At 36.0% G+C, this 24,135-nt stretch overlaps 1 protein-coding gene and 1 pseudogene across 2 annotated transcripts in view; both read right to left on the bottom strand.

Annotated features, from left to right (window-relative positions):
• The window catches only part of PRKG1 (protein kinase, cGMP-dependent, type I), a 1,321,360-nt gene that overhangs the window by 961,565 nt on the left and 335,660 nt on the right, over positions 1-24,135 (bottom strand). The window lies entirely within an intron of this gene.
• On the bottom strand, positions 18,903-20,139 carry LOC105509525 (annotated as a pseudogene).

Below are 24,135 nucleotides of genomic sequence, written 5' to 3'. Positions count from 1 at the left end.
TTCTAGGAATTTATCCATAGGAAATAATCACAGATGACCAGAGATTAAGCAGCAAAAATATTATTTACAGAGTTTTTTAAAAAAGTAAAAAACTGTAATAAAGCCAAATGTTCAACAGTAAGATAATACTTAAATTATACTGCATTCATCATACGGAGTTCTTCTATATGGCTTTTGAAATGATACTGTAGAATAATGTTTAATTACATGGAAAGATGTTAATTACATACTTTGCATGAGAAAATAGTTAAAAACAGCATATACTACCTGAACTTATATGCAAAGTAATATATACACAAATATATATAAATATAGAACAAAGATTGAAATAATGTATACAAAATATTATGGTATCTTTTGAAATTTTTGTTTAATTTCTTTTTTTTCTAAATTTTCTATAGTGAATGTGTATATATATGTCTTTCTAATAAAAATTAAAATTATTAAAAATATTTAAAGTCAGAAAAAAGCTGGAAACTTGGAAGATATCTTGAAAACTGCATGCTTTCTGAAATAAATATTTCAGGATGAATTATGCTTTATATCTCCTTCCTTTCTCTAAAATGTAAACATTTTTATACTTTCTGATGGACCTTTCTAGAAGATAATTGGAAGACACAGCTCTCCTCTGGTATGGATTATGTGATTTTCCAAAACCATGAGTCAACCATACTTGGTCATTCATAGCAAGCACTTCATAAACTCAAACAACTTGAGCCTTTAAGTAAAGTAAGTAGGGTAAGTGAAGGAGAAGGTCAAAGAAATTATATTTATTATACATTTCAAGTATTAAGGCTTTTGAAGATTTTGCATAGAAAATAGAGCTGAAAATTAAGCTTTGGCAAAATTTAAGACTACTCATGGGAATTCCCTTCTCCCAGTTTATTCCTCCAATTTAATGAATACTTACATGTGACAGTGAAATGGATATATGCTACCTAGCGCTTTCAAAACATGGCCTGTTATTAAGTTGGTCATTTCTTAAGGCAATCATATTTCATTTTGATTTTTTCCCAATTATTCTCCAGGACAAACTTAGCATTGCCCTAGATATCTTTTGTGGGCTATTCTGTGAAAATCATTTTACAAAAAAAAGTGTAGGAACAAAATTCTGTATCCTATTAAATATTTCAACCTCAGGTAATATTTCTAACTGTACAATCTAATTTAATCATAGAATCACTAATCAGGCATCCCAAAGATCCCCCAGATTTATCTGAAATGATGAAGTTCAATGAAGACTAATGATAACTTCCTTAGAATAAAAGAACCAATATCCTTGACTACCCAATTAATGGCAGTGCTTCATGTAAGTATCTCATTATACAAAATCCAGGGAGATGCTTCCCATTGACGATTCTGACACAAGTTCCATGGCCCCTGGTCCACGTATTTATAGGAAAGCTATCTCATAGGTAGCTACGTGGCTATGTTTCCACGTCCTCCCTCCTACAAGACTGTTTCAGTGTGGCTAACCCCTAGCCTAGAAACCCTTTTTTTTCTTTAATTTTAATTTTTTTATTTTCAGTTCCAGGGTACATGTGCAGGATGTGCAGGTTTGTTACATTGTTAAATGTGTGCCATGGTGGTTTGCTGCACCTATCAACCCATCACCTAGGTATTAAGGCAATCATACTTCATTTTCATCAACCCATCACCTAGGTATTAAGCCCAGCATGCATTAGTTATTTTTCCTAATGCTCTCCCTCCCACTACCCCACTCACCAACAGGCCCCAGTGTGTGTTGTTCCCCTCCCTGTGTCCATGTGTTTTTATTGTTCAACTCCCATTTATAAGCAAGAACATGCAATGTTTGGGTTTCTGTTTCTGCATCAGTTGGCTGAGGATAATGGCTTCTAGCTCCACATGGCTGTGTAGTATTCCCTGGTGTATATGTACCACATTTTCTTTATCCAGGATATCATTGATGGGCATTTGAGTTGATTCCATGTCTTGCTATTGTAAATAGTGCTGCAATGAACACGTGCATGCATGTATCTTTGTAATAGAATGATTTATATTCCTTTGGGCATATACCCAAAAATGGGATTGCCGGGTCAAGTGGTATTTCTGGTTCTAGATCTTTGAGGAATCCCTACACCCTCTTCCAAATGGTTGGACTAATTTACATTCCCACCAACAGTGTAAAAGCATTCCTATTTCTCCGCAACCTCACCAGCATCTGTTGTTTCTTGACTTTCTAATCATTGTTCTGACTGGCATGAGATGGTATCTCATTGTGGTTTTGATTTACATTTCTGTAATGATCAGTAATGTTGAGCTTCTTTTCATGTTTGCTGGCCGCATGAATGTCTTCTTTTGAGAAGTGTCCCTTCATGTCCTTTTTAATGGGGTTGATTTTTTTTTTCTTGTAAATTTGTTTAAGTTCCTTGTAGATTCTGGATATTACATCTTTGTCAACTTGATGAATTGCAAAAATATTCTCCCACTCTGTAGGTTTCCTGTTCATAATGATGATAGTTTCTTTTGCTGTGCAGAAGCTTTTTTGTTTAATTAGATCCCATTTGTCAATTTTTGGTTTTTTTTGCAATTGCTTTTGGCAATTTCATCATGAAGATTTTGCCTTTGCCTATGTCCTGAATGGTATTGCCTAGATTTTCTTCTGGGGTTTTTATAGTTTTTGGTTTTACATTTAAGTATTTAATTCATGTTGAGTTCATTTTTGTATAAGGTGTAAGGAAGGGATCCAGTTTCAATTTTCTGCATATGACTAGCCAGTTCTCCAAGCACCATCTATTAAATAGGGGATCCTCTCCCCATTGCTTGTGTCAGGTTTGTCAAAGATTGGATAGTTGTAGAGGAGTGGTCTTATTCCTAAGTTCTCTGTTCTGTTCCATTGGTCTATGTGTCTGTTTTTGTACCAGTACCATGCTGTTTTGGTTACGGTAGCCTTATAATATAGTTTGAGTCCAGTAGTATAACACTTCCAGCTTTGCTCCTTTGGATTGGAATTGTCTTGGCTATATGAGCTCTTTTTTTGGATCCATATGAATTTTAAAATAGTTTCTTCTAATTCTTTGAAGAATGTCAGTGGTAGTTTAATGGGAATAGCATTGTATCTATAGATTATTTTGGGTATTATGGCTATTAGAAACCCTGTTTTTCATCTAAGGTTAATCGTTTGTTTTGGCCAAATCCTGTCAACCAATTCCATGAAGTGTCCATTTATTACTGGTCTGCCCCCAACTCCACCTTGCTCCTGTCCCCAAGTGACTACTATAAGTTTCTTTGCTTTACAATGTTGGAAATAATGGCATCTCTATCAATGAAATGCCAAACAATTTCTCTACACCAGGTATAACTGGATGGTAGCAGTTGCAGAAAACACTGTTTTAAGAAGGATTTTGAGGTTGAGAGCTTAACAAAAAAGGAGGCCATGATCAATTAGCAGAGTGTGCCATAAGAGGGGGAGAGGATGTGGCAGCTTATTGTGTTTTCTCTATCCTATTACAAGCTAGTCATTCTCTTCTTCTATACCAGAATTTAATATAATTTGGATGTACTTTTAAATTCAATTATGATATTTTATTTATTTCTTTATTTTTTGAGATGGAGTCTTGCTCTCTTGCCCAGGCTGGAGTGCAGTGGCATGATGTTGACTCACTGCAACCTCTGGCTCCTGGGTTCAAGTGATTCTCCTGCCATAGCCTCCTGAGTAGGTAGGATTACAGGTGCACACCACCATGCCTGGCTAGTTTTTAGTAGAGATGGGGTTTTGCCATGTTGGCCAGACTGGTGTCGAACTCCTGAGCTCAGGTGATTTGCCCACCTCAGCCTCCCAAAGTGTTGGGATTACAGGTATGAGCCACCAAGCCCAGCCTGCTATAATTGCTCTCTAATTGATTTTTGGTATTCTAACATTCTTTCCTACTTTTTATTTCAAATATATCTTGGCTAACTTATAAATTAAATATGGGGAAATCAAATCACCATTTATAACCATTATATCTGTAGGAAAACGCATTTGAAATTCTACATAATTGACTTTCACAAAGGAATTCTTGAAACTTAATCCATTCATAAACAGAGACCTGCACCCACACCTTTTATAACCAGTCATAGTTCTCTGCATATAGTAACTACTCAATTATCTTTGTTGAATGACATTGAATTATATAGAAGTTGGCTGCTCCTTGAAAGTAAAGTGACATCTCTGTAGTATTTTAGTACAGATATCTAAAAATCACATAAAATTAGCTGGGTGTGGTGGCATGCACCTGTAATCCCAGCTACTCGGGAGGCTGGGGCTGGAGAATCACTTGAACCTGGGAGGCAGATTTTGCAATGAGCCGACATCATGCCACTGCACTCTAGCCTGGGCAATAGAGCAATATTCCATCTCCAAAAAAAAAAAAAAAAATAGCATAATTGAATTTAAAAGTATATCTAAATTATATTAAATTCTGGTATAGAAGAAAATGACTAGCTTGAAATGGGACAGAGGAAAATATTTTGGAAAGTAATATTTTAGAAAAGTTAAAAAACTCAGTTTTATTCTCAGATTCCTAGGCCTGGGAAAAACCTCCTTTCATACAATGTGTCAAAAACAACAGTACTAAAATGTACAAAGATGGTAAATAAAATAAGAAGTTGACCAATCACAGAACATTGATAAACTATTACAGATCTAGATAGAGGTTTTAAAATTTGGGGGAATTAAGAAACCTGCCAGGAAAAACCTTTTTGCTTAATCAAAGCACTCATATTTTGTTTTAAACATATCCTCCTGTTTTTCCCTTAATAGAAAAGGCAAACATCTCGACATCACATCTGTGTGAAAGTCTTCTCCTACATTACCTTTTAGGCACCCTGATTCCCTCTGTCTTTGTTCTTCTCTAATTAGGGCTCATTTAGTCACGATGCACTGTTTAAGCTTCTTTTACTCCTCTATTGTTTCTGTGAAAGCAATAACTGCTTCTGGTTCCCTCCTTTACCCTCTCTCTGCCATTACAGAAGATTTTAGAAATGTGCAGGAGTTTATAGCCAATTTAGTCAGATAAAAGTTGGTTCTTGGAAATGGATTACTTTTGTTTGAGTTGGGGCAAGCAAAAGTATGGCTTGGCTGAAAAGAGGCCATGGAACAAGGCCTCTTTTCTAATCCCTTGAGGAACAAGGGATTAGATTAATCTAATCTAATCCCTTGTTTAGGGATCTAATCTAATACCTTGAGGAACAAGAGATTAGATTGCTTGAAATACAGTGGTAGTGAAGAGGTTCTGCAAGAAGCCATTGCTATGTCAGACCTCATTAATTACTAATCTCTTCATTCATTCATTCATTCATTTATAATAATAAATGTTTATTGAGTGTATATTATATTCCAGGCCACAGTTTATTCCCTCATATAACTTGCATTCTGGAGCAGGCAGAAAATTAATTTCAGATGATATGATAACATACACCTTAGAAAAGTATCTGATTTGTACCTGAAGAAAAGATATATATCCTGGAGAATTTGCATTTTAGTTGAGATCTGATCTGAAGAGTATTAGAAAGGGACACCCAAGCAAAGATGTTCAATGCCTGTGTGTTTGTGTGTGTGTATGGTGGTTGGGGGAAGGGGGAGGGAGAGAGAGAGAGAAAGGAAGGGAAGTAAACTCCTATTACAGGCCAATAAAACCAGCATGGGAAGAAGACCAGAGGCAAGAGATGATACATTAATGGTCTTATTAAAGAGTTTCGGCATTATCATAAATGCAGTCTGAATCAATTAAAAGAAGAGTGACACAATTGGTTTGTTTGAAAAATAACTCTGGGTGCAATCTGTTAAAAATGAATTTAAGCAGGGCAAGAATGAAGCTGAGAGACTAGTTACAGAGCTGTTACTATGATGCAGGCACAAAGTGATGAGAACAAGAATAAGGTGATTAAGGTGAAAGCAAAGGATCAATAGAGAAAGGTCTGTTGAAGGACAACCTGATAGAACTAGCTTGGATTTTCTGTCTTCCATCTGTAGCATCTCTAATACCTGTCAGTGAGAGCATGGGAAAGCATGTTCACTGATGTATTTGAGAAACATGGAAGCTGCCTAGCACTTCAGTACTATTACTTTTAGAAACCCAGAAAAAATGTTTGAAATAATTTTATACAAACATTTTGGATAAACAGGGAAAACGGATGGGCATTCATGATGGGTGAGCACCTTCCTATGTTCCACACAGTCAACATGTGCTAAGCTTTTTTCTCTCCACAGTCAGAAGACCAGAGCAGTTAGAAATTATGTGGGTTTAAACCTCAGGTTTGCCATTTTCCTGCTGGGCGACTTCAGGCAATTAACTTAACCACTTGTACCTTAGTAAAACTGAGGGTGATAACAGTATCTTCTTCATAGTTATATTGTACAGACTACTGAGTTAATTCATAAAGTGCTTGAATCAGTGCCTGGCACATAGTAAGCACTAACAAGAGCTAAGTTTACTATCTTCACAGCAATTAAGAAAACCAATACTGAAGGTTGAATTAGATAGCTAGTGTCACACATTGAGTAGATGACTAGGCTGAGATTTGAGTTTACATTATCTTCAAAACCCAAGCTTTTTCCACTTCAGTCATGGGCATGAACACTGAGTAGACTTATACCAGCTTCTTTAAGAGATGGCTTTAAGAAAGTAGTTAAAAATGTCATATCTTCAGTTAAGACCACGATGTCCACCCACTGTTGTGTGGCTTTTGGCAAGTTACGTAAACTGCCTGAACCTCAGTATCCTCATGTTTAAGATGAGATAATAATTGCACCTACTTCATACAGCTGTTAGGAGGTTAAAAGAGATAGCACTCCCTGCTCTAGTGAGCACTGAATAACGTTGACTATTACTGATCTCTGTTCTACTCTACAGTGATGGGGACATCAGAGAGACCAACAGAAGCTTGCCTGAGTCACTCAGAACTTAGGACTGTTTCCACAGGGCACAAGTAGAGTGGTCTTTCATATTTCCCAAATCGTGGTTCCTTCTAGGCAAAGATGCCAATGATTGAGGCCAGCGAGATGATATGAAAAAGTAACTATTCTGATTGATTCAGTGGATGAACAGGAGGTCAACAGAAGCCAGAAACTCACTCTCTCCCTCTCCATAAGAGTTTCCCTACAGTCACTGGGTTAACCTCATCTTCATTTTTTTAATACTACTGAAACTCGTGACTTTTTTTAAAAATTTTTGTATTTTTTTTTCTTTTTTATTATACTTTGAGTTCTAGGGCACATGTTCACAATATGCAGTTTGATACATATGTATACATGTGCCACGTTGGTATGCAGCACCCATCAACTCATCATTTACATTAGGTATATCTCCTAATGCTATCTCTCCCCTCTCCCCCCACCCCATGACAAGCCCTGGTGTGTGATGTTCCCTTCCTGTGTCCAAGTGTTCTCATTGTACAATTCCCACCTATGAGTGAGAACATGTGGTGGTGGTTACCTTGATGTAAATGAATTCAATTTTCCAAATAAAAGAAATAAAGTAGCTAAAGGAATAAAACACCAATACTCAACTATAGCAATGGAATATAACAATAGCAAACATATATATATATATATATATATCTACAACATCAGAGCACCTAAATACATAGAGCTAAAAAAAAATCAATGGATCTAAAGCAGGAGATAAACTGCAATACAATAATAGTAGGTGAGGGACTTGGGAGAGGTGGGGTTGGTTAATGGGTACAAAAAAAAACAGAAAGAATGAATAAGATCTATTTGATAGCACAACAGGGTGACTATAATAAATAACAACTTAATTGTACATTATAAAATATCTTAAGGAGTATAATCGGATTGTTTGTAACTCAAAGGATAAATGCTCAAGGGAATAGATATCCTATTCCTCATGATGTGCTTATTTCACACTGCATACCTGTATCAAAACATCTCATGTACCCATAAATATATACAACTACCACGTACCCACAGAAACTAAACAAAAGAATAGGGGACTCTACCATCTCATTTTAAGCAATGGACAGATCATCCAAACAGAACATTGATAAGGGTACATCTTAACGCTTTAAATCAAATGGATCTAACAGACATATACAGAGCATGTCATCAAACAGCTGCAGAATACAACTTTTTTTTCAGTTGCACACGGAGCATTCCCAGGATAGATCATATGTTAGGGCATAAAGCAGGTCTTAACAAATTTAAGAAGACTGAAATAATATCAAGTATACTTTCTGACTACAATGGTATAAAACTAGAAATCAATAAGAGAAGGAACTCCAAAAAAGTCACAAATACAGGAAAATTAAATGACATACTCCTGAACAACCAATGAATCAATGAAGAAATTAAAAGGGAAATTTAAAAACTTCCTAAGACAAACAATATGGAAATACACCATACTAAAACCTATGCAATACACCAAAAATGTTTGTAGCAATAAATGCCTATCTTATAAAAAAGAAAAATTTCAACTAAACAACCTAGTGTTGCACCTCAAGGAACCAGAAAAACAAAACACTAAGTGAAAAGTTAGTAGAAGGAAGAAAATAATGAGGACCAGAGCAGAAATTAATGAAATAAGGACTAGAACAATAGAAAAGATAATAAAATTAGGAGTTTGTTTTTTAAAGAGATAAACAAAATCAACAAAACCTTGTCTAGAGTAAGAAAAATAGGGACTCAAATCAATGAAATAAAAAATGAAAAGGGGACATTACAACTCATACAACAGAAATACAAAGGATTATAAAAGACTGTTATGAACAATTATATGCCAACAAATTGGATAACTTAAAAAAATAAACCTACAAAGACTGAGTTATAAAGAAATTGAAAACTATAACAGAGCAATAATGAGTAAGGAGATTTAATCAGTAATAAAGTGTCTCCTATAAAAAAAGACCTGATGGCTTTACTACTGAATTCTGTCAAACTCTTAAAAAATAACTAATGCCATTCTCAAACTATTCAAGAAAATTGAAGGCCAGGCGGTGGCTCATGCCTGTAATCCCAGCACTTTGGGAGGCTGAGGCGGGTGGATCATGAGGTCAGGAGATGGAGACCATACTGGCTAACATGATGAAACTCCATCTCTACTAAAAATATACAAAAAATTAGCCAGGCAAGGTGGTGGGCACCTGTAGTCCCAACTACTCGGGAGGCTGAGGCGGGAGAATGGTGCGAACCTGGGAGAGGGAACCTGCAGTGAGCCGAGATCGCGCAACTGCACCCTAGCCTGGGTGACAGAGCAAGATTGGCTCAAAAAAAAAAAAAAAAAGAAAAGAAAAGAAAAGAAAAAGAAAATTAAAAAATTAAAGAGAAGGAAATACTTACAAACTTATTTTATAAGGCCAACATCATCCTGATACAAAAGCCAGACAATAACAAGATGAAAAAGGAAAACTACAGGCCAACATCCCTGATGAACATAGATACAAAAATCTTCAACAAAATACCAGCCAAATTCAATATCACATTAAAATGATCAGTCACCACGATCAAGTGGGATTCACCTCAGGGAGGCAAGGTTAGTTCCACATATGTAAATCAATAAATAACTACATCCCATTAACAGAATAAAGGACTAAAAACATATAATCATTTCAGTACATGCAGAAAAACCTTTGACAAAATTCACCATCCTTTCATGATAAAAACTTTCAACAAATTAAGTAAGCATAGAGGAAATATACTTCAGCAATATAAAAGTACTACAGGTCAAACCCACAGCTTATATCACACTCAACAGAGAAAATTTAAAGCTTTTCCTTTAAGATCTGCAACAAGAGAAGGGTGCCCACTTACACTACTTCTATTCCATATAGTACTGAGGTCCTAGTTCGAGCAATACATAAAGAGGAAGAAATAAAGGCTCCAAATTGAAAAGGAGAAAGTTGAACTGTCCCCATTGGCAGATGGCATGATCTTATACATACAAAGCCCAAAAGACTCAACCAAAAAGCTGTTAGAACTAATAAACTCAGTAAAGTTGCAGGATACAAAATCAACATACAAAAACTCTAGCATTTCATATGCCAACAACAAACAATATGGAAAAACTGAAGAAACTGATCCCATTTATAATAGCTCCTCAAAATACCTAAGAATAAATTTAACCAAGGAATGAAACATATTTGCACTGAAAACTAGACACTAATGAAAGACAGTGAAGAAGATCCAAATATATGAAAGGATATCTCAGATTCATGAATTGGAAATATCCATACTGCCCAAAGTGATGTACAGATTCAATTCAGTCCCTATGAAAATACCAGTGACATTCTGCACAGAAATAGAAAAAAAATCCTAAAATTAATATGGAACCACAAAAGACCCCAATGAGTGAAAATAATCTTGACCATAAAGAACAAAGCTGGAGGCACCTGACTTCAAAATATATCACAAAGTTATTGTAACCAAATTATAATGATCCTGGCAGGAAAACAGACACGTAGACCAATGGAACAGAAGAGAAAGGGCTGGAATAAATCTCCACATTTACAGCCAACTGATTATGACAAAGGCACCAAGAGTATATAAGGGGGAAGGGAAGGTCTGTTCCCTTCCCCCTTATAGATGGTGTAGGAGAAACTGAATATCCACATGTAGAAGAATGAAATTAGACCCTTATCTCACATCATATACAAAAATAAACTAAAAATGATTTAAAGAGTAAAATGTAAAGCTGAAAACTATATAACTATTAGAAGAAAACCTAGGGAAAAGGTTCCATGACAGTGGCCTGGGCAATGAATTTTTGGATATGACACCAAAGGCAATGGCAACAAAATCAAAAATAGACAAATTACATCAAAATAAAAAGCATCTACATAGCAAAGAAATAATCAACAGTGTGAAGAGACAATCTGCAGAATGGGAGAAAACATCTGCAAACTATATATCTGTTAAGGCATTAATACCTAAAACATGTAAGAAACTAAGACAATTTAATAGCAAGAATACAAGTAATCCCATTAAAAATGAGCACAGCCTGTTCCCCAAAAACCTTTTGGAATTAAATATAAATTAAAAAATAAAATGTACCTAATATCCCCCAAAAATGGGCAAACGTCCTGAATAGACATTTCTTAAAATAAGATAAACAAATGGCTAACAGGTATATTAAAAAATGCTCGACATCACTAATCATCAGAGAAATGAAAATTAAAATTCCAATGTTGTATCACTTCACATTTGTTAGATTGGCTATGATCAAAAAGACAAAAGATAACAAGTATCAGTGAAGATGTGAAGAAAAGGAAATCCTGGTGTACTTTTGGTGTGAATGTAAATTAATACAGCCAGTATGAAAAACAGTATAATGTTTCTTCAAAAAGTTAAAAATAGAAATATCATAAATCCATCAAAGCCAATGCATATACAGTTATATACTACATATACACCAACACTAGGTATATATCCAAAGGAAACGAAATTAGTATCTTGAAGAGATATTTGCACTTCCATGTTCATTGCAGCACTATTCACAATAGCCAACCTGTGAAATCAACCGAAGTGTCCATCAGTTGATGAATGGATACACAAATACGCACAACGGAATACTATTCAACCTTCTAAAAAGAAGGAAATCTTGTCACTTGAGACAACATAGATGAACCTAGAAGACATCACGTTAAGTGAAATAAGCCAGGCACAGAAAGAAATTTATTGCATGATCTCACTCATATGTGGAATCTAAAAATATTTATCTCACAAAAGTAAACAGTAGAATGGTGGCTACAAGGGGCTGGAGTGGGGAGGGATTTTGGAAGGGGTTGAGAAGATATTGATCAAAGGATACAAAATTTCAGTAATGTAGGAGGAATAAGGTCAAGAGATCTATTGTATAACATAGTGACTATGGTTAATAATATTCCTGTGTTCTCGAAAAATGCTAATAGAATGGATGTAAAGTGTTCTTACCACAAAAATGGTAACTACATGTGGTAATGCATATGGTAATTATCTAGACTTAGTCATTCCACAATGTATATATACTTCAAACTATCATTTTGTGCATGGTAAATACAGTCATGTGCCACATAATGATATTTCGGTCAATGATGAATCATATATATGACGGAGATCTCAATTAGATTGTAATGCTGTGTTTCTACTGTGTCTTTCTATGTTTAGACATATTTATATACTCAGATATTTATCATTGCGTTACAATGACCTAAAGTATTCAGTAGAGTAACACACTGTATAGGTTTGTAACCTCAAAGCAATAGGCTGCATTGCATACCTTAAGTGTGTAGTAGGCTATAACATCCAGGCTTTTGTAAGTATACTCTATGAAGTTTGCACAATGAAATTACCTAACAATGCATTTCTCTGAACATATCTCCGACCTTAAGTGACACATCTGTACATGCAATTTTATCTGTTAATTCTTTCATTTTTAAAACAACATTTTTTTAAAAGAAAAGAAAACCACATTTTTTGCTACTTTTTTTTTTTTTTTTTTTTTTTTTTTTTTTTTTTTTTGAGACAGAGTCTTACTCTGTAGCCCAGGCTGGAGTACAGTGGTGCGATCTTGGCTCACTGCGACCTCCACCTCACGAGTTCAAGCAATCCTCCTGCCTCAGGCTCCTGGGTAGCTGGGATTACAGGCACACACCACCAGGACTGACTAATTTTTTTTATATTTTTAGTACAGACAGGGTTTCATCATGTTGGCCAGGCTGCTCATGAACTCCTGACCTCAAGTGGTCCACTCACCTTGGCCTCCCAAAGTGCTGGGATTACAGGCGTGAGTCACCATGCCCAGCCTTGTTTTACTTTTCTTTAACCTGACAGTTAACCACTGTTGTTACTTTTTAGGAGCTAGGTTATATTTTGTTAGGTTCTTGATTAAATGATAAATATTCCACAAGACACATATGCAGTATACATGCTGACTTGATTAATTTTTTGTAACATCTTTGTATTTTTGTAATACTATTTTCATGATCCACACAATAAATAAGAGACAAATACCTCTGTTTGCAAGAAAACAAAGTTTCCCAAGCATAATATGATTACATAAGTTTTACTTATGTATCATAAGTAAATTCTAACCTAATTCTAGCACTAATTCTAACCTAATGAAAAAAGTCAAGGTTTTTATTCTACGTTGAAGAAGATATTTAAGTAACTGTATTTAGCACTTAAATAATCTATGTCCCAAAGATAAAGCACTGGGAAAGCTTTTATTTTTAACTCACATGACAGTCAGTGAGCTGAGGCTTGTATTTATGATAAAGAAATCATTATGTTGAAAGTAACTTTTGTTTTTACTCTAGCCAATCTCTTCTTGCCCACACATCAAGAAAAAAAATTACCTATTTTTTAAAGGCAAAGCTAGCAAACTTAAAATGCATCTTGCATATTCTCTGGAGTAATTACTTGGGTATTTTATCCATTAATTTGATAATTTGCAGGATATTAATGAAAAAAAATTTACTACAGAATTGATGTCATTATGTCCCAGAAACTTATTTACTCCTGTCATCATAATTTTCAGAAATATGTGTCTGGAGAAATTTAAATAGCCTTAGGAATGCCAGACCTTATATCCAGACCCATGCTGATAAACTTGTAACTCCGTTATCTAAAAAGTGCTGTCACTTCAAAAATATGCAAGTTGACTTGAAAATTGAAATGAGGTCAGTAGTTGCATTTAAACTTCTTCCAGTCTTCCTAACGAATTTAAAGTATGAATAGTAAAATAAATTGAGCACTTGCAGACTATAACATTTCAGATAGGAATCTGAGTTCTTTAATAGAAACACATAATCATAAGCTCATTCAACTGCTTCAGGTCTAGTGTTATTAGGCAATCCTAGGGACTTAGGTTAATGCTACAAATACCTAGTGCAAAAGTGGGAAACTCCTGATGTGTGACACAAGATGAGACAGACGAGGCTTTCTAAAGTTGCTGGGCACCTCATCAAAGTCAGTACTCGGAAAACAGTATCCTCTCCCTCTCTTTTCTAAAACCAAAAAGGAGACCCCTTTCTCCTTGGCTTAGGTGCATGTCTCCCAGCAAGTTTCAGCACAGATGGGATGGTTTTCTAACTGCAGTAGGATGGTTGGAACTGAGACTGGGTCCCTGAGGGAGTCTGCTGTCAGGCCAAGGCTGGAGAACCAGGTCTTGTTGGCTCAGATGGGGCTTACATCTCACAGCAAGTCCCTGCACAGCCAGGAAAGAAACTATAAAACTACTAGAAGAAAATACTGGAGAAATACTACAGGACATTGGTCTGGGTCAAGATTTTTTGGGTAAGACCTCCAAAGCACAAGCGACAAAAGCAAATATAGGAAAATGGAATTACAATAAGCTAAAAAGCTTCTGCATAGCAAAGGAAACAATTAACAAAGGGAAGAGACAAACTATAGTATCAGAGAAAATATTTGCAAACTATCCATCTGACAAGAGATACATTGAAACACTTGATGAGGCAGGCGTGGTGGCTCACGCCTGTAATCCCAACACTTGGGGAGAATGAGGCAGGTGTATCACTTGAGGTCAGGAGTTTGAGACCAGCCTGGCCAACTTGGTGAAACTGCATCTCTATTAAAAATACAAAGATTGCTTGAACTCAGGAGGCGGAGGTTGCAGTGAGCAGAGATCACGCCAGTGCACTCCAGCCTGGGTGACAGAGCAAGACTCTGTCTCAAAACAAAACAAAACAAACTCAAACAATTCAATCACTTAAAAAAACATCATTATCATCAAATTTAAAACTGGGTAAGAGAGCTGAATAGATATTTCTGGAAAAAAGATCTACAAATGGCAAACAGGTATATTTCAAAAAATGCTCAAAATCACCAATTATTAGGGAAATGCAAATTAAAACCACAAACAGATATCATCTCACCCCAGTTCAAATGGCTATAAAAAGACAAAGAATAATAAGTACTGGAGAGGATGTAAAGAAAGGGGTTCTCTTTTACACTGTTGGTAGGAATGTAAATTAGTACAACTATTATAGAAAACATTATGGAGATTCCTCGAAAACCTAAAAAGAGAACTGCTACATGATCTAGCTATCCCACTGCTGAAAGGAAATCAGTATATGAACGTGATATCTGCACTCCCGTGTTTACTACACCATTATTCACAATAGTCAAGATATTCAAGCAACATAAGTGTCTATCAGTGGATACATGGATAAAGAAAATGTGAGATATACACACCATGGAATCTCTTCTTTTCTTTTTCTTTTTTGAGACGGAGTCTCGCCCTGTTGCCCAGGCTGGAGTGGTGCAGTGGCACGATCTTGGCTCACTGCAAGCTCTGACTCCCGGGTTCACACCATTCTCCTGCCTCAGCCTCCCGAGTAGCTGGGACTACAGGCCCCCGCCACCACGCCCGGCAAATTTTTTTTTTTTTTTGTATTTTTAGTAGAGACAGATTTTCACCGTGTTAGCCAGGATGGTCTCGATCTCCTGACCTCGTGATCCGCCCACCTCTGCCTTTCAAAATGCTGGGATTACAGGTGTGAGACATCATGCCGGGCCAACAATGGAATCTTAATGGGCCATAACAAAGGATAAAATCTTGTCATTTGCAGCAATGTAGCTGGAACTGGAGGTCACTGTGTTAAGTGAAATAAGCACAGCACAGAAAAGACAAACATCACATGTTTGCTCTCATAAGTGGGAGCTAAAAAGGTGGATCTCATGTTGGTTGAAAGTAGAATGGTGGTTACTAGAGGCCTGGAAGGAAAGGAAGGATGGAGAATAAAGAATAGTTGGTTAATGGTTATAAAAGTAAAGAGAGAGAAGCTATATCAGTTCTAGTGTTCAATAATAGAGTATTTTATAGTTATACAGTTAACAATAATTTGTTGTATATTTCAAAATAGCTAGAAGAATTGTAATATTCCCAACACAAAGAAAAAATAAATGTTTGAGGGGATGGATATCCCAATTACTCTGATTTGATCATTCTACATTGTAGATATGTATCAAAGTATCACACGCATCCCAAAGATATGTACAACTATGGCATATAAATTATTTTACTTTTTTTTTTAGAGACAGGGACTTGCTTTGTCAGAGTTCAGCTATGTGATTATAACTCACTGTAGCCTCAAACTCCTGGGCTCAAGCAATCTCCTGCCTCAGCCTCCTGAGTAGCTGGGACTACAGGCACGTGCCACCATGCCTGGCTAATTAAAAAAATTTTCCTTTGTAAAGACAAGGTCTCTAGACCCGTCTTAGCTTCAAGTGACCCTCCAGCCTTGGTCTCCCAAAGTACTGGAATTACAGGTGGAAGTCACTGCGTCCAGCCTGACATATCAATTTAGAAAAAAGAAAAGATCATCCTTTTCCAGGCATTGTGAACTTCTTATAGAATGCAGAAATATATAAGATTTTAATTATTATTATTATTATAACAACCAACCTAATATTCATGAAGGTCTTACTATGTGTATGACACTGTGCTAACTGCATTAATCTATTGCAGTTATTACTTCCATTTTGCAGATTAGAAGAATGAGGTTTAGGGGAGTTAAATAACTTGTTCTTGATTACTCAGCTGGAAATTATTAGAGTCTGAATATAGGTCATCTAATTCTGGAGCTTAAACTTTTAATCAGTATTAAACTCTTTAATAACTAAGTCTAATGCTGACTATTTGAAGCAAAAACAACTTCTTGCCCTGATTTTTGTAATCTAGGCTAATTTTTCCACAATGAAGAGATGAAAAAGTAATTATTCCGTATAATTTTTGAGGAAACAAATTACTGTGTTATGCATAAATATATCATATCATAGCAATATTTTATTTGGTAATAGTATGCTCACAAAACCTTTCTGAGGTTTGAGGTTTGAGTTCCACCTCTGTCAATTAGTGTCTTTGCAAAAATAGAAGTGGTTTATTGTTTTTTTGTTGTTTTGTTTTGTCTATTAATATCACTGAGCATCTACTTTTCCATATGTAAGTGAATCTAACAAATGAATATAATGACAATATAAATGTCAACTATTTAGTTTCCATAGGGATTAAATGAGATAATGTATATAAAGTACTTAGGTCAGTGCTCAGCATATTGTAACTGCTCAATAAATGCTTTCAAATAATTTAAAAATTGAGCACTAAAATAACAGTAATAATATTTGGTTGTTAGGAAGAGTATAAAGAAAAGTCAACCTTAGTGTGCATGAGCTTTTGAGGAGCAGAAAGAAAGGTACCCTTTAAGAAAATTACTTTTAATGTGGTTAAATTACATTTAATTCAAGCTAGTAGTACTGTATCTAATTTGATAGACCTTGGTTTTTAAATAGGTCATCTAAATAACGGTCTTTCTGTAAAACCTCAGGAGATCCAATTTTTAAAATACTATATTCTATTAAATTAGATGATGGATATCTAAGACAGCACACTTCTTGGTACATAGGCCTCAGAAAATGCTAGAACATATGCTAGTGAAAGTGTAGTTATTTATTCTATTACTATTACTATTATCTCGTTCTCTCTGTATCTGTATTTTCTCTGCTTCTCTGAAGTACTAAAATGAGAGCCTCACAATTGCCCAGGGAAGCAAGTTCTTGGACCTAGAAAGGCTGCAGAATCAATTTCAGGGTCAGACAGTCTTGTTTGATTTTTACAATCTAGAGACCGGTCTCATGCCAAACTGCAGAAAGAAACACATTCCAGATTTACACAAGGGTTAGAGAAAGACTGACTGACTGCATTTGCTCAAGATGACTCTCAGGATGAGAGATACACTTTTTTTTTTAAACATTGATGCCAAACCTTCTTTTAGTAATGTAGAAAAGCACAGCTGTCACTGGCCTCAGGACTGACAAGCAAAATGCAGAGATTCCCTTTTTCCAGCTGAGATCATCTCCAGATAAAGAATTACTCAACCGGGAATGGGAAGGTGGAAATTGTACAGTCCTGAACTGTCGAACATGGTGGCTTCACATAGCAATTGAGATCTTGAAATGAGGTTAATCTAATTGAGACGTGCTATAAATGCAAAATATACACCGAATGACAAAGACTTTGTGTGAAAAATAGAATTTAATGGGGTGCAAGATTTCCTAAGACTCACCATCTGTGGCTTAATAGCATTTCTTTTATTTATTTTTTAATTTCTAATTTTTGAGGGTACATAATAAGTGCATGTATCTATGAGTCACATGAGATATTTTGATACAGGCATGCAATGCATAATAATCACATCAGGGTAAATAGGGTGTCCATCACCTCAAGCATTTATCTTTTGTGTTTCCAGCAATCCAAATATACTCTTTTAGTTATTTTAAAATGAAGAATTATATTAATTTTTACTATAGTCACCCTCTTGTGCTAACAAATACTAGGTCTTACTTATTCTTCTAACTGTTTTTTGTACCCATTAACCATCCCTCCGCTACTACCCTTCCCAGCCTCTGGTAACCATTTTTCTACTTTCTATCTCCATGAGTTCAACTGGTTTTAATTTTTAGCTCTCACATATAAGTGAGAACATGCGATGTTTGTCTTTCCGTGCCTAGCTTATTTCACTTAACATAGGCTAGCATTTATTCTGCATATTTTTAACTATAATTAGGTTCCGTAGAGTCTAAAAAGGGAAGTCATTTCATCTACTTTATAGATAAGAATAAGTATGGTTAATAGCTATTGTATGCTTCTTATGTGCCATGTACTGTGCAAAGCATGTTTCATTCCTAATTTCATTTAATCTTGCTCTATTAAAAACTTACACGCTTAACTCCATTTTATAGATGAGCTAACTGAGTCTTGGAGGATTTAACATGCTTAAGATTACACAGCTGAAGCCTAGTTATGTAAAGAGGTCGGTTTGACTTCAAAGACCACACTAATACTAACTTATTTCTATGGTCTCCCATTGAATCATTTGTGGAAAAGCACTGAATTGCACCATATACACAAAAAAATTAAACAAAATGTTTTTTTAATTCCTCTAAATCTCCGTGTGGTACAAGGATATCTTCTTGCAGATAAATAGTTCTTCTGAAGTATCTGACCTTATCTGCTTCCTAGAAAATGCAGTCAAGTTGCAAATAAGGTGCAGTGTTTTTTTCTGTTACTGAATAAAACAATTTGGGTCAAATTGTACCTGAAGGTACTTAGAATCCAATTATACTTGATTCCTTGTTAAATCACTTATGCTAGTAACTGAACTTGTTAAAAGAGTAATTCCCAAGTATTTAAGGATAGAATGTTGATTTATAAAATACATTTTGCCTTTTATTGTATGTCTTTATTTTTCATGGACACGTTGTATTTATTTGAGAGACAGCAAGAAAGGACAGAAGTATTGGTGAGAGAAGAAGCCAGAGGCCCAGCCAATGTCCACCCCTTATTTGTTACTGACTATCAGGTGTTTCCAGCTAATCTTTTTTGATTTGTGATTATTCTTTTTTGGTTGTTCTGGATTTACCTCCATGTGCTGCCATGGAAGTACTCATATGTCTCAGAACAGACACATTCAAACACACAGGACACACCAAGCTGGAAATGGCCAGCAACTGGGGTAACCCAGGGGCTGTTCCTCACTTTGAATACCTTCTTCTGACCAGTTAAATATAAGTTTCCTAGTTCTGGGGGCAGAAGGGTCAGGCAGTTGCCCCGAATGTGGAGTTCTTTAAGTTGGGTAAGCTCCCCAGTTTCCCTAGGCTGCAAGATCAGGTTGTTATCCCTAAAGCTGGGTATCTGCAACTTTGTGAGCTTCCTAATATCTGGTTGCAGGATTTCAAAAACATTGTCACTTACAAAAGAGTGCACAGAAGGTGGTAAGGTAGATGAAGTTTCTAGGAAGAGAATTTTCATTCAAAGCGTACATCAAGTTCAGAAGGTCAAGAGCTGGGTAGAAAGCAAAATCCTTCAGGCAAAGTATTTAGCCCATTCATGCCCAGGTTCACGTGTTTGAGTTTCTGAAGGCTGCTGATCTGTGTGGGCAGCTCCTCAATTTGGCTATTAAGGAAGTTGAGCACTTCCAAATTCTTCAGTTCTGCTGTGTTTGGTGGCACCACTGCAAGCTTGTTATGGCTGAGGACCAGTTGTATGGTATGGGATAAGGAAAATGTGCCATTGACATACAGCATGTTGGAGATGACCTGGTCACCCTGTCCACTTCCTGGCTATCCACAAACTTTGTTTCAGAGTCTTGGACATGGTCGCGAAGAGCAGCACCTAACAGCATGGGCACAGAATGACAGACTGCAGCGGGATGTACTTCTATTGTACTTCTGAAGCTATTTACATTTATTTGCTAGAAGAGCAACCTTTTTGAACTTGGCCAAATGTACAAAGCCATGGTTATCTGAATACTTATTTTATGACAGGGTAGTGATTAGGGAGATGGTCAACACATTTTGGTAGAAAGATGCCTGGGAAATAAATTCCAGACTAAAACTTTAACTGTATCCTCATCTGTATGCTACTTCTAAAAGACGGACATTGTCTAATAACTGAGAGTAAAGAATCTCCTTTCTGTTCACCAGTTTATGTGCCTAAAGTAGTGATAATAAATTGACAGTAGTCCACAGATCAGAAAGGAAGGAAAAACAGCAAAGAAAGACCACTACAAATCCAGCAATAGCACAAAGCAGGCCCAAAATTGTTCACTAGGTCAAAGAATTATGTTCTTGGTTCCTTTCTTCTAGGGATCTATAAAATAGTTCAAATATGTTGTTTCACTTATCTGTACACTTCTTCCCTGGAGATGGTAGAGATTCCCATTCAGCAAGAGATAAAATGGAAGCAGAAAAGAGAGCACTGACTTGGCCCAAGTCCGTTAACTAGTTTGTAATAGCTGCTCAAAGCACTCAAAATCTCCTTCAAGGGAGTATGTGGAAAACCCAGTGAATTCTGAGCTATCTAGGAAGCTTTCAAAGAAGAGAATTCAGAATTCACAAGAATGTGTAAGAATCCAATTTGAGACTGTATATTTTAACAAAATTGTCACAAATTTTCATGGTATATGCTTATAAAAAGAAATGGCAAGGATAATACTACAGTTAGCCAGCAGTTATGCATGAAGTGTTATTACAGAAATTATTTAGCTGCCATGGGAAATGTCCTGACTTATGATAAAATGAAAGCAAATCAACAGTGTAGGACTTCTGTCAACAAAATGAAGAGAAGAAATTTAAGCTCAGATTCTAAGCAATTTATCAAGATAGCCTCCAATTTAAAATATGTCAAATTGATCACAGAGAAACTTTTACAAAATACTCAAGAATTTCAGCTTATTTAAACATAATATACTCTAGCCTTCCTCCTCTGTTGAAGATTTTTACGAAAAAAAAATATTGTGATAAAAGTAATCTTTAAATCCCCTGATCTGGTGTCATGATTCCTTGTCCTTGAAATTTCCCTCTGCTTTCCCTACTCTGCATTCAGATGCCTGATAGTGTTAACCCCTCACTGGACTCCACCCCTTTATGCAATCCTCTTCAGTATTTCCATAGCATTGAAAGTCTTTACCATACACTAATCTTTTACTTATTTATTCTTACATAATCATAAAGACCTATCTATATTGAAAACTGTGTCATATAATAATACTAGTCAATATCATTTGGGTTCTTATCAATGCTTTGACACCACACTAAATGTGCTAAATGTTTTACATGGACCGTTTTATTTAATCTTCATGATAACCTAGTGAGGTAGGCACATTCATCATCCTCATTTTACATCCCTAGAAAAGTAAAAGCTTACCAAATCCTTATGACATTTTATCTTTAGAAAGTGAGACTGGAAGAGGACCTTGGATGCTAGGCTAAGAAACATAAATTTCCGTATTTTCACACATCAAGCAGATATCTACTGAATGCCTATCATGCCACAGTCTCTGAACAAAAGGCTGAGGACACATAGGTAAGTAAAGTATAATTTCTGTTTCCAAAGCGTTCCCAGTCTAGCGGATAATTTGGCTAGGGAAACATACAATTGCAATTATTGGATCAAATAAGCTACACTATAAAGTGTGTAGGAGGTACCACAGCACAGAGGATGAAAGGATTAACTCAGAGAATGTTTTGCAGAAAATGTTTGGGCTGGCTTGTGGAATGGTTAGGAAAGAAGAAAAAGAATGACAGGTACAAATGCCCATTACAGGAGAGAGTGTGGTGAGACAGACTAGATCAGGTATGCTAGAGGAATAGATGGGTCAGGTTTTGGAGACCCTGGCATAACCTGGCTAAATAATCCAGACTTTATTCTATAGGAAATAGAAGGCATTGATGGATTGTTAAGTAACAGGGAACTGCTGGTGAGGAGCATGGTGACAGGAGTTGCAATGTTCAGAATCAACACCAGGCTATCCTTGACTTTCTCTATGAGTTTCCCATTGTTCATCTTCCTTGTCCTTGAAGTCTCACCTGCCCTGGCCTCCCTACTACTCTGGGCTCTTTACAATTTTACTCTTTATGTTAGTTGCTTCTTTCCCTTGCAACTAATTTGAGATGTCACCAGTTTATTCTGTTTAGGATTTATTATGTGTATTTAATGTCATTTACACATAAGGAGAGCCAAGGCTATTTGTGTGTGTTAGGAAGAATAAAATGAATTAAGATGAATAAGACATAGCTCCTGTTATTTCAATAAAATTGAGGGTTACTAATTTTAATCTTCAAATCAAATATTTGTGACTACTTTATATTTTTCTCTCTTGAATACTAAGTTAGTTTTGCCCACATGTGACTCCTGATTGACTTGTAAAATATCTGTAGTACGTAGGTTGTAAGAGGGGAAAACACTCATAAAAATTAAACACATAAACACCACGTATATAAAAAATTCAGCAATAGTTGGGTGTATAGTTGGTGCTTGCAAAAAGTGTAAATTGAATCTGAATCTAAAGTGCTATTGGCTAGCAGAATTTCAGTCCCTGTGATACCTGCAGGACAGGTGTGAAGGGGAAAAATTAAATGACCTTTCATACCCATTAAATTACATCTTGTAGGCAGACACCTACCAGCTTACCTGACCATGGAGATCACCAGCTACTTGCAACTGGGCTGCAGATTGTGTGTGGGAAGATTTCTTGGCTATCAGAAAAAGTCAAGAGTTCATTTTATGCACCCAGCTCAAATAAAGTTTAACTATCCACTCATTGTTGTACAATATCTCAAGCCTCATTCAGAATAAAAAAGCCATGTCATGAGTTGGTGACTGCTGTGTCAAGTTTTCTATAATAGTCCTTGAAAAGTAACTTTGAAATGTATTAATATTTGAAACTAGAGTGTCCTAAATTTTAAGGCATCAATAATAATACCATTATCACAATTCATTTTTGTCAACTGTGACTTTTTTTTTTTTTTTTTGAGATGGAGTCCTGCTCTTGTCACCCAGGCTAGAGGGCAATGGCATGATCTCAGCTCACTGCAACTCCACCTCCCAGGTTCAAGCGACTCTCTTCCCTCAGCCTCCTGAGTAGCTGGGATTACAGGTGCCCGCCACCACGTCTGGCTAATTTTTGTATTTTTAGTAGAGATGGTGTTTTACCATGTTGGCCAGGCTGGTCTCGAACTCCTGACCTTGTAATCTGCCCGCCTCTGCCTCCCAAAGTGCTGGGATTACAGGTGTGAGCCACCGCACCCGGCCCCAACTTTGTCTTAAGAACAAAATATTGCTTACATGATTTAAGAACCCTTCATTCTATAAAGTAATAAAGTCACACATTTGTCAGCTTTAATAATATAAACACGGCTTTCATTTGATTTATCATAATTATTTCTTTACATTTTTTGTTCAACCATCAAAGTAGTATCTCACGTATTTGTTCTGAAAGTCTCCATACAAACTTTACCCAAGGAGACATTTGAATAAAATTCTTAAAGAGAATCTCTCTTAGATCTTCTTGTGTGCATTCAAAATGAGATAAACTCAAAAGTTCGTTGAAAACAGAATGGTTATTTCTACTCCATCCTTCTGTTAGTCATATTGTAAAGGCTCTGGGAATGTTACTGGTTAGTGTTTTCATTGATCCTCTTGTGATTAACCTCATCTATCCCTGACATGGAAGGTAAACCCAATTATAGGAGATTTTGGAAGAACAAATATCAAATTAAGTGTGATATAAACAGGTTACAAAACTCTGAAGATACAGATTAGATGCAGACCAATGAGTTATCCAAACAGGACCTGCTCATCTCTACACATAATTTTATCACTTCTCCCTCTTGACTGA

This window comes from Colobus angolensis, unplaced genomic scaffold (assembly GCF_000951035.1).
Source record: "Colobus angolensis palliatus isolate OR3802 unplaced genomic scaffold, Cang.pa_1.0 Scaffold177, whole genome shotgun sequence".
Lineage (NCBI taxonomy): Eukaryota > Metazoa > Chordata > Mammalia > Primates > Cercopithecidae > Colobus > Colobus angolensis.
This window is presented reverse-complemented; position numbering and strand designations above follow the sequence as displayed.